General features: G+C 37.4%; 1 non-coding gene across 1 annotated transcript; it reads right to left on the bottom strand.

Moving 5' to 3' along the window:
* Window positions 1-1,897: 1,897 nt before the first annotated feature.
* On the bottom strand, window positions 1,898-1,979 carry TRNAS-AGA. Its single transcript has one exon. It is a non-coding gene; the product is annotated as a tRNA-Ser (tRNA).
* Between the last annotated feature and the right edge of the window lie 7,234 nt (window positions 1,980-9,213).

Genomic DNA, 9,213 nt, shown 5'->3' with positions numbered 1-9,213 from the left:
ACTCTCAGCACCTAATCTATTGTTCTTAGCTTTTAGGACCTCAACTGAAACAGAGACTTTAAATGGTATTACATAAAAATGTATGACATAATAATGTATAGGATCTGAATAAGAGGATTATGTTAGTTTAAAAGACTAAATCAATCTCTGTACTCTGTAGACAGAGAATAAATATCTCACCTTTCAAACATGGGACTTATAAGACATTGTGAGGGTCACAGCCTCTGCCAATAATGCAGTGAACTTAGAAATTCATTATATAGGGATATTAGAAAAGGTCAACCACTCGTACACTGAAAACTATTTTTCTCAATAAGTCTAGGGCCATAAAGGAAATAAAAATTTATAATTACTCAGGAAATAGTATTAATGAAATAACTGCATATAAAGGTCTACTGTAACTAAAAGCAAATTGAAAGTATTATATTTGTTATTAAATAAGAAGGATCAAAATAAATAAACTATACATTAATTAATGAATTAATCAGTAGTGACTACCTCTCACAAGGATTTGCTTTGTTTTCTACATACACATAAGTTTGATGTCTAGGCACTTAAAGGAATAATGTAATCAAGCATGCATTAGCCTATTTATGTGGCAATACTGGTTTAGACAAGAAGACTAAGCAGAAAGTTAGGAGAAACTATCAGGAGAAATGTTTGTATTTTGAACTTATTTTATTGGACATCTCTTGTTCACTACAGTTAGAGAAGGAAATGTGTGGGCCCTTGGAAACATGACATAAAACTTTCCATGAAAATGTTTACAATACTTTTTGATAAAAACTTCAAGTAATATTGTTATAAGAATATTGATTTCCTGTGGTTATGATGCTTTTTCTCTCTGGGTTTTAATTTAAACCAGAGATAAGATAGAAGCAGACATATTTTGTTTTTCTATTTTTGCTTTGCATGTATTTTTATAATGCTTTCTTATTGTTTTATAATCTTACACAGAGGTCTTGGATGGGTTTGCTTGCTCAGAGAAAAAAGTATATCAAATGTAGATCTCTCAAGAGTATGATTTATTTTATTTTGGGGGACTTTGTTAGCTCATCACAAAAATGTTTTCAATAATAATGACACTTTCGGGCTTCCCTGGTGGCGCAGTGGTTGAGAGTCCACCTGCCAATGCTGGGGACACGGGTTCGTGCCCCGGTCCGGGAAGATCCCACATGCCAGAGTGGCTGGGCCCGTGAGCCATGGCCGCTGAGCCTGCGCGTCCAGAGCCTGTGTTCCACAATGGGAGAGGCCACAACAGTGAGAGGCCTGCGTACCGCAAAATATAAAAAATTTAAAAAAAAAATTACACTTTCTTTTAAATTTAGAAACATTGTGAAAACACTGAAATAATTGTGTTCAGAAAAAGTGTTATGCAAACATTAGATTATTTAACAATACCCCCCTAACTTCATCCAAACCAGAAGATAGTGATTCATGGGTTTTGAAAAGTTCTCATACAGAGTTGGTGGAAGTGAAAATTGGTACAACCTTTTTGTAGTTGCCAGGATTTCTCCACCAAAATAAGGAACACATTTGATAAGAATTCTTTGAGGGGCACTGATGCACTCGTGCAGAAGGCTGCAGTGTGGTCCCGAAGCCCCGGGTGCAGGCAGGCTTTTCTGCAGGGCGAGAGGTCAGTCGGAACTGTCCCTTCCTATGTTACTTCGCGACGCTTTGCTTTTCTTTGTTCCACATTGTCTGGGGTGTTTTGTCATCTCCCTCTTCCGGACTCAAGTTGTAACCACGATCACACGACTTAGTAGCTCCCTCGTCCGCTCCTCATCTAGCCCCATTGGGGTCCCAATTGTATTCCAGCAGTTCATAAATTCTTTAAATAATCCGTGGACAAGCCTGCAAAAGGAAAAAAAGGATCTGTACCAAAATACTGGCTTCTCATAGTCGGCAGGATACGAACCTGCGTGGGGAGACCCCAATGGATTTCTACTCCATTGCCTTAACCACCCGGCCACAACTACTGCTGATATTAACTTTGGAAATGGGATCTATGTAGAGTCTACATACAAGTATCTACTCCAGTAACAGCTATGTGGCTGACAGGGTCTTGGTGCTCTGGTCGGGCGTCAGTTCTGTGCCTCTGAGGTGGGAGATCCGAGTTCGGGACATTGGTCCACCAGAGACCTCCAAGCTCCACGTAATATCAAATGGCGAAAACTCTCCCAGAGATCTCCATCTCAACGCTAAGACCCAGCTCCACTCAACGACCAGCAAGCTACAGTGCTGGACACCCTATGCCAAACAACAAGCAAGACGGGAACACAGCCCTACCCATTAGCACAGAGGCTGCCTAAAATTATAATAAGGTCACAGACACCCCAAAACACACCACTGGATATGGTTTTGCCGGCCAGAAAGACAAGATCCAGCCTCATCCACCAGGACACAGGCACTAGTCCCCTCCACCAGGAGGCCTACACAACCCACTGAACCAAACTTAACCCACTGGGGGAAGACACCAAAAACAACTGAAACTATGAATGTGCAACCTGCAAAGAGGAGACCCCAAAGCAAGTAAGTTAAGCAAAATGAGAAGACAGAGAAATATGCAGCAGATGAGGAGCAAGGTAAAAAACCACCAGACCAAACAAATGAAGAGGAAATAGGCAGTCTACCTGAAAAAGAATTCAGAGTAATGATACTAAAGTTGATCCAAAATCTTGGAAACAGAATGGAGAAAATACAAGAAACGTTTAACAAGGACCTAGAAGAACTAAAGAGCAAACAATGATGAAAAACACAACAAATGAAATTACAAATTCTCTAGAAGGAATCAACAGCAGAATAACTGAGGCAGAAGAACAGATAAGTGACATGGAAGATAAAATAGTGGAAAAAACTGCTGCAGAGCAGAATAAAGAAAAAAGAATGAAAAGAATTGAGAACAGTCTCAGAGACATCTGGGACAATATTAAACACACCAACATTCGATTATAGGGATTCCAGAAGAAGAAAAGAAAAAGAAAGGGACTCAGAAAATATTTGAAGCAATTATAGTGGAAAACTTCCCTAATATGGGAAAGGAAATAGTTAATCAAGCCCAGAAAGCATAGAGAGTCCCATACAGGATAAATCCAAGGAGAAACATGCCATGATACATATTAATCAAACAATCAAAAATTAAATACAAAGAAAAAATGTTAATAAGCAGCAAGGGTAAAATAACAAATAACATATAAGGGAATCCTCATACGGTTAACAGCTGATCTTTCAGTAGAAACTCTGCAAGCCAAAATGGAGTGGCAGGACATATTTAAAGTGATGAAAGGGAAAAACCTACCACCAAGATTACTCTACCCAGCAAGGATCTCATTCAGATTCGACAGAGAAATTAAAACCTTTAGAGACAAGCAAAGGCTAAGAGAATTCATCACCACCAAACCAGCTTTACAACAAATGCTAAAGGAACTTCTCTAGGCAGGAAACACAAGAGAAGGAAAAGACCTACAATAACAAACCCAAAACAATTAAGAAAATGGTAATAGGAACATGCATATTGATAATACCTTACATGTAAATGGATTAAATGCTTCAACCAAAAGACGTAGACTGGCTGAATGGATACAAAAACAAAACCCGTATATATGCTGCCTACACGAGACCCATTTCAGACCTAGGGACACATACAGACTGAAAGTCAGAGGATGATAAAAGATATTCTGTGCAAATGGAAATCAAAAGAAAGCTGCAGTAGCAATTCTCATATTTGACAAAATAGACTTTAAAGTAAAGACTATTACAAGAGACAAAGATGGACACTACATAATGATCAAGGAATCAATCCAAGAAGAAGATATAACAATTGTAAATATTTATGCAGCCAGCATAGGAGCACCTCAGTACATACGACAAATGCTAACAGCCATAAAAGGGGAAATCGACAGTAGCACAATCATAGTAGGGGAATTTAACACTCCACTTTCACCAATAGACAGACCATCCAAAATGAAAATAAATAAGGAAATCAGACCAATATCACTGATGAATATAGATGCAAAAATCCTCAACAAAATACGAGCAAAGAGAATCCAACAACACATTAACAGGATCATACACCATGACCAAGTGGGGTTTATCCCAGGAATGCAAGGATTCTTCAATATACGCAAATCAATCAATGTGATACACCATATTAACAAATTGAAGGATAAAAACCATATAATCATCTCAATAGATGAAGAAAAAGCTTTGGACAAAATTCAACACCCATTTATGATAAAAACCCTCCAGAAAGTAGGCATAGAGTGAACTTACCTCAACATAATAAAGGCCATATATGGCAAACCCACAGCCAACATCATCCTCAATGGTGAAAAACTGAAACCATTTCCAGTAAGATCAGGAACAAGACAAGGTTGCCCATTCTCACCACAATTATTCAACATAGTTTTAGAAGTTTTAACAACAGCAATCAGAGAAGAAAAAGAAATAAAAGGAATCCAAATCAGAAAAGAAGGAGTAGAGCTGTCACTGCTTGCAGATAACATGATATTATACATAGAGAATCCTAAAGATGCTACCAGAAAACTACTAGAGCTAATCAATGAATTTGGTAAAGTAGCAGCATACAAAATTAATGCACAGAAATCTCTCACATTCCTATACACTAATGATGAAAAATCTGAAAGAAAAATTAAGGACACACTCCCATTTACCATTGCAACAAAAAGATTTAAATACCTGGGAATAAACCTACCTAAGGAGACAAAAGACCTGTATGCAGAAACCATAAGACACTGATGAAAGAAATTAAAGATGATACAAACAGATGGAGGGATATACCATGTTCTTGGATTGGAAGAATCTACATTGTGAAAATGACTATACTACCCAAAGCAATCGACAGATTCAATGCAATCCCTGTCAAACTACCAATGACATTTTCCACAGAACTAGAACAAAAAATTTCCCACTTTGTATGGAAACACAAAAGACCCCAAATAGCCAAAACAATCTTGAGAAAGAAAAACTGAGCTGGAGGAATCAGACTCCCAGACTTCAGATTATACTACAAAGCTACAGTCATCAAGACAGTATGGTACTGGCACAAAAACAGAAATATAAATCAATGGAACAGTATAGTAATCCCAGAGATAAACCCATGCACATATGGTCACCTTATCTTTGATAAAGAAGGCAAGAGTATACAATGGAGAAAAGACAGCCTCTTCAATAAGTGGTGCTGGGAAAAGTGGACAGCCACATGTAAAAGAATGAAATTAGAACACTCCCTAACACTTACACAAAAGTAAACTCAAAATGGATTAAAGACCTAAATGTAAGGCCAGACACTATAAAACTCTTAGAGGAAAACATAGGTAGAAAACTCTATGACATAAATCCCAGCAAGATCCTTTTTGACGCAGCTCCTAGAGAAGTGGAAATAAAAACAAAAATAAACAAATGGCACCTAATCAAACTTAAAAGCTTTTGCACAGCAAAGAAACCATAAAGAAGACGAAAAGACAACCCTCAGAGTAGGAGAAAATATTTGCAAATGAAGCAACTGACAAAGGATTAATCTCCAAAATTTACAAGCAGCTTATGTAGCTCAATATCAAAAATAAAACAACTCAAACCAAAAATGAGCAGAAGACCTAAATAGATGTTTCTCCAAAGAAAATATGCCACTTGCCAACAAAGACATGAAAGAATGCTCAATATCACTAATCATTAGAGAAATTCAAATCAAAACTACAATGAGGTATCACCTCACACCAGTCAGAATGGACATCATCAAAAAATCTACAAACAATAAATGCTGGAGAGGGTGTGGAGAAAAGGCAACCCTCTTGCACTGTTGGTGGGAATGTAAATTGATACAGCCACTCTGGAGAATAGTATGGAGGCTCCTTAAAAAACTAAAAATAGAACTACCATATGACCCAGCAATCCCACTACTGGACATATACCCTGAGAAAAATATAATTCAAAAAGAGTCATGTACCACAATGTTCATTGCAGCTCTATTTACAATAGCCAGGACATGGAAGTAACCTAAGTGTCCATCGACAGATGAATGGATAAAGAAGATGTGGCACATATATACAATGGAATATTACTCAGGCATAAGAAGAAATGAAATTGAGTTATTTGTCATGAGGTGGATGGACCTATAGTCTGTCATACAGAGTGGAGTAAGTCAGAAAGAAAAACAAATACAGTATGCTAACACATAGATATGGAATGTAAAAAAAAAACAGTGGTTTTGAAGAACCTAGAGACAGGACAGTAATAAAGACGCAGACGTAGAGAATGGACTTGAGGACACTGGGAGGGGAAGGGTAAGCTGAGACGAAGTGAGAGAGTGGCATGGACTTATATATACTACCAAATGTAAAAGAGATAGCTAGTGGGAAGCAGGCGCATAGCACAGGGAGATCAGCTCAGTGCTTTGTGACCACCTAGAGGGGTGGGATGGGGAGGGTGGGAGGGAGATGCAAATGGGAGGGGATATGGGGTTATATGTATATGTATAGCTGATTCACTGTGTTATAAAGCAGAAACTCACACACCACTGTAGAGCAATTATACTCCAATAAAGATGTTAAAAAAAAATTCTTTGAGAAAAATAACCACAAGAACAATACACGATATATGACATGATAAGCTTATTGACATGGTACCCAATATACCTTACATATAACCTTAAGTTTAGGCTTTTTCTGTGTTTATCCTTCAGAAATTTAGGTTGCCATTACCATAGTCAAAAGATTTATTTCAAATATCTATAAATTCAAGGTTCATTTCTTATTCCCTTAATACTTCATTAGTTTTGTCCCCTAGTCTATAAATAATTCATAAAAATTACATGTTCTTTACATTTTAAACCAGATTTTAATAAATCTAGTGCCATTGTTTCTACTGTGCTCAAATAATTATTTACCCTTATGTCACAGGAAGTAAACATGAGACCCTAGACCTGGACTTTTGCATGAAGAACATTTGGAGCCCCTTTCACACAACCAAATTTGAAGTAGTCCAGTAAAAAAAAGCAGAGTATGTTAGATTTTTATCTGAAATCCTGTTTTTCAGATATTCAAGAAATTTTCTATATACATTTAGTATCAGAGATAATTTATTATTTTAATGTGTTGCTAGTCCTTTCTTAATGCAAATATAACATTTTTTTTGTAAATTTAGCATTCTCTTATAAGAAAAATACAATTGGGGGCATACTTATGTTTTTTAAAATTCTTGATTTAATGGTAGCAATCTTGAAAAATAAATCTATAACTATTTCTTATAAACACTTCAAACTCTGAGAAAAATAAACAAAGAACAATATTCTTTTGAGTCATATATTTATAAAAAAGGAACCGTAAAGCACTACTGCACAGGCACACACTGCCTGGATTGAAGGTGAGGCTGATTTGAGGCTGGGGTGGTGAACGTACTCACTGTGCTGTTCCCAGAGAGCCTCAGGGCACAGCCCTCCTGACCTGGCCTGGAGGGTGAGTGTGAGTGGACCTTGCCTACAAGCCACCAGAGCACAGTGGGAATGAAACTTCCTCCTTCTGGATGGCAGAGGTAGAGATGGCTCAGTGAAGAGGGTTCACAGGCTATATTTCTCCTAACTAACTTGAAAGAAAAAACAACAACAACAAAAAAACAATGTTAAGAGGGTTAGCAGCAGCCTAAGCAGAAAAAGGCAATCTTCTCTTCATAAATTTGGAAAGTGTCAAGCTGAGAGAGAGAGGGGGGAATCCTTTCAAAATATGTCATTTCTTTATACAAAACCCTCCAATGTCTTCCCATCTTCCTCAAAGTAAAAGCCCAAGTGTCTTCTGGGGCTCCCACCACCTATCTGACCTCACAGCCAATCAGTCACCTTGGCCTCCTCACTGTGCCTCAGTTATGCCGATCACTTTCCCAGTGCGGGGCTTTTGCATTTAGATATTCTCTGCCTGGAGAGTTCTTCCCCTCAGAGCTACCTGGCTCACTTACCACCCACTTTCTTCTGGTTTATGCTCTGTCACCATATCAGAAGTCCTTTTCGACCACCCTATCTAAAACAGCAAGCCCTGTAACTCTCTATTATGCTTCATTTTTCTTCATCACATTTATACACCCGACTTATGTATGTTTTGTTATTTATTCATTGTTATCTCATTCCCACTAGAAGGTGATCTTCATGAGGCAGAAACTTTGTTAATTTTTTCTTCACTGATGTAAACCTAAGATGGAGCTCGCCACAGAATTGACACAAAAAAATATGTGTTGAATAAATGAGTAAATTCTTATGTGGCACAGAGTTCTAACCCTGTTTCCATTCTGCAGAAACAATACTCAGTTAATATTGTGAATCCACAACATCGTGACATTCTCACCAACTTCTTCCACAGGGAGGGAAGTGGATTGAGGAGGCATCCTTGGAAAGTCAAGAGATAAATACAGGAAACATTTTGAGTGCATAAGCTCTCACTGCAAGATCTCAGCAAAGGCAAGAAGTTGGGCATTTCCAGGAATGTGTACTAAGTGGATAGAGCAGAAGAAAGTTGCAGGAGTGAATGCATCCCTGGCTGGGTGCAGGGGCCCTGCTAAAGTATCTTTAGTAACAGTATTTCAGGAGGGAAACAAAGTATGTGACTTCATTTAAGCATTTCTTCCTTGGTACCTTCAGTATACAGAAAATAGAGAGAGATTCAGATCTCAAAATTCAGATCTTTAAGTGTCATACCAAGAGATAAGGAGAGTGGCTATCAAATAGATTTTACTATACAATATCCACATTGTCATGTTACAAAAGAACAAGATGTAGAAATGTGATCCATCAAACAATAGCTGGATAAATCTACATATAGATGAGGAACAAGGTATGCAATAGACAAACTGATGAGCTCAGTCTGGAGAAGAAAACCAGAGAATGGAAGACAATTTATGTGAGTGCCTTGAGTTTATTAAAAAAAAAAAAACCTTGTAAAATTATGAATTCAAAAATGATTATGTAAGATGACATTAAAATAATAAAACAGTAAGATGACATTAAGGGGGAGATTACTACACTAAGTAAGCAAACTGTTAACCACAACACTACTGGACAATTAATAAAATGGAAAAAGCAATATATACAGCAGGAAATCTAAATTCTGGAGCAGTGAAAATTTTTATTTAATTAATTAATTATTTATTTTCAGTAGCTCAGTTTAATGATGAAATATTGAAAACTCATGACTTGCACTCACTGGAAGAAGA

This window comes from Monodon monoceros, unplaced genomic scaffold, assembly GCF_005190385.1.
Source record: "Monodon monoceros isolate NGI ecotype Baffin Bay Population unplaced genomic scaffold, NGI_Narwhal_1 Super_Scaffold_2, whole genome shotgun sequence".
Lineage (NCBI taxonomy): Eukaryota > Metazoa > Chordata > Mammalia > Artiodactyla > Monodontidae > Monodon > Monodon monoceros.
The sequence above is the reverse complement of the archived record's forward strand: the minus strand, read 5'-3'. Positions and strand labels throughout refer to the sequence as shown.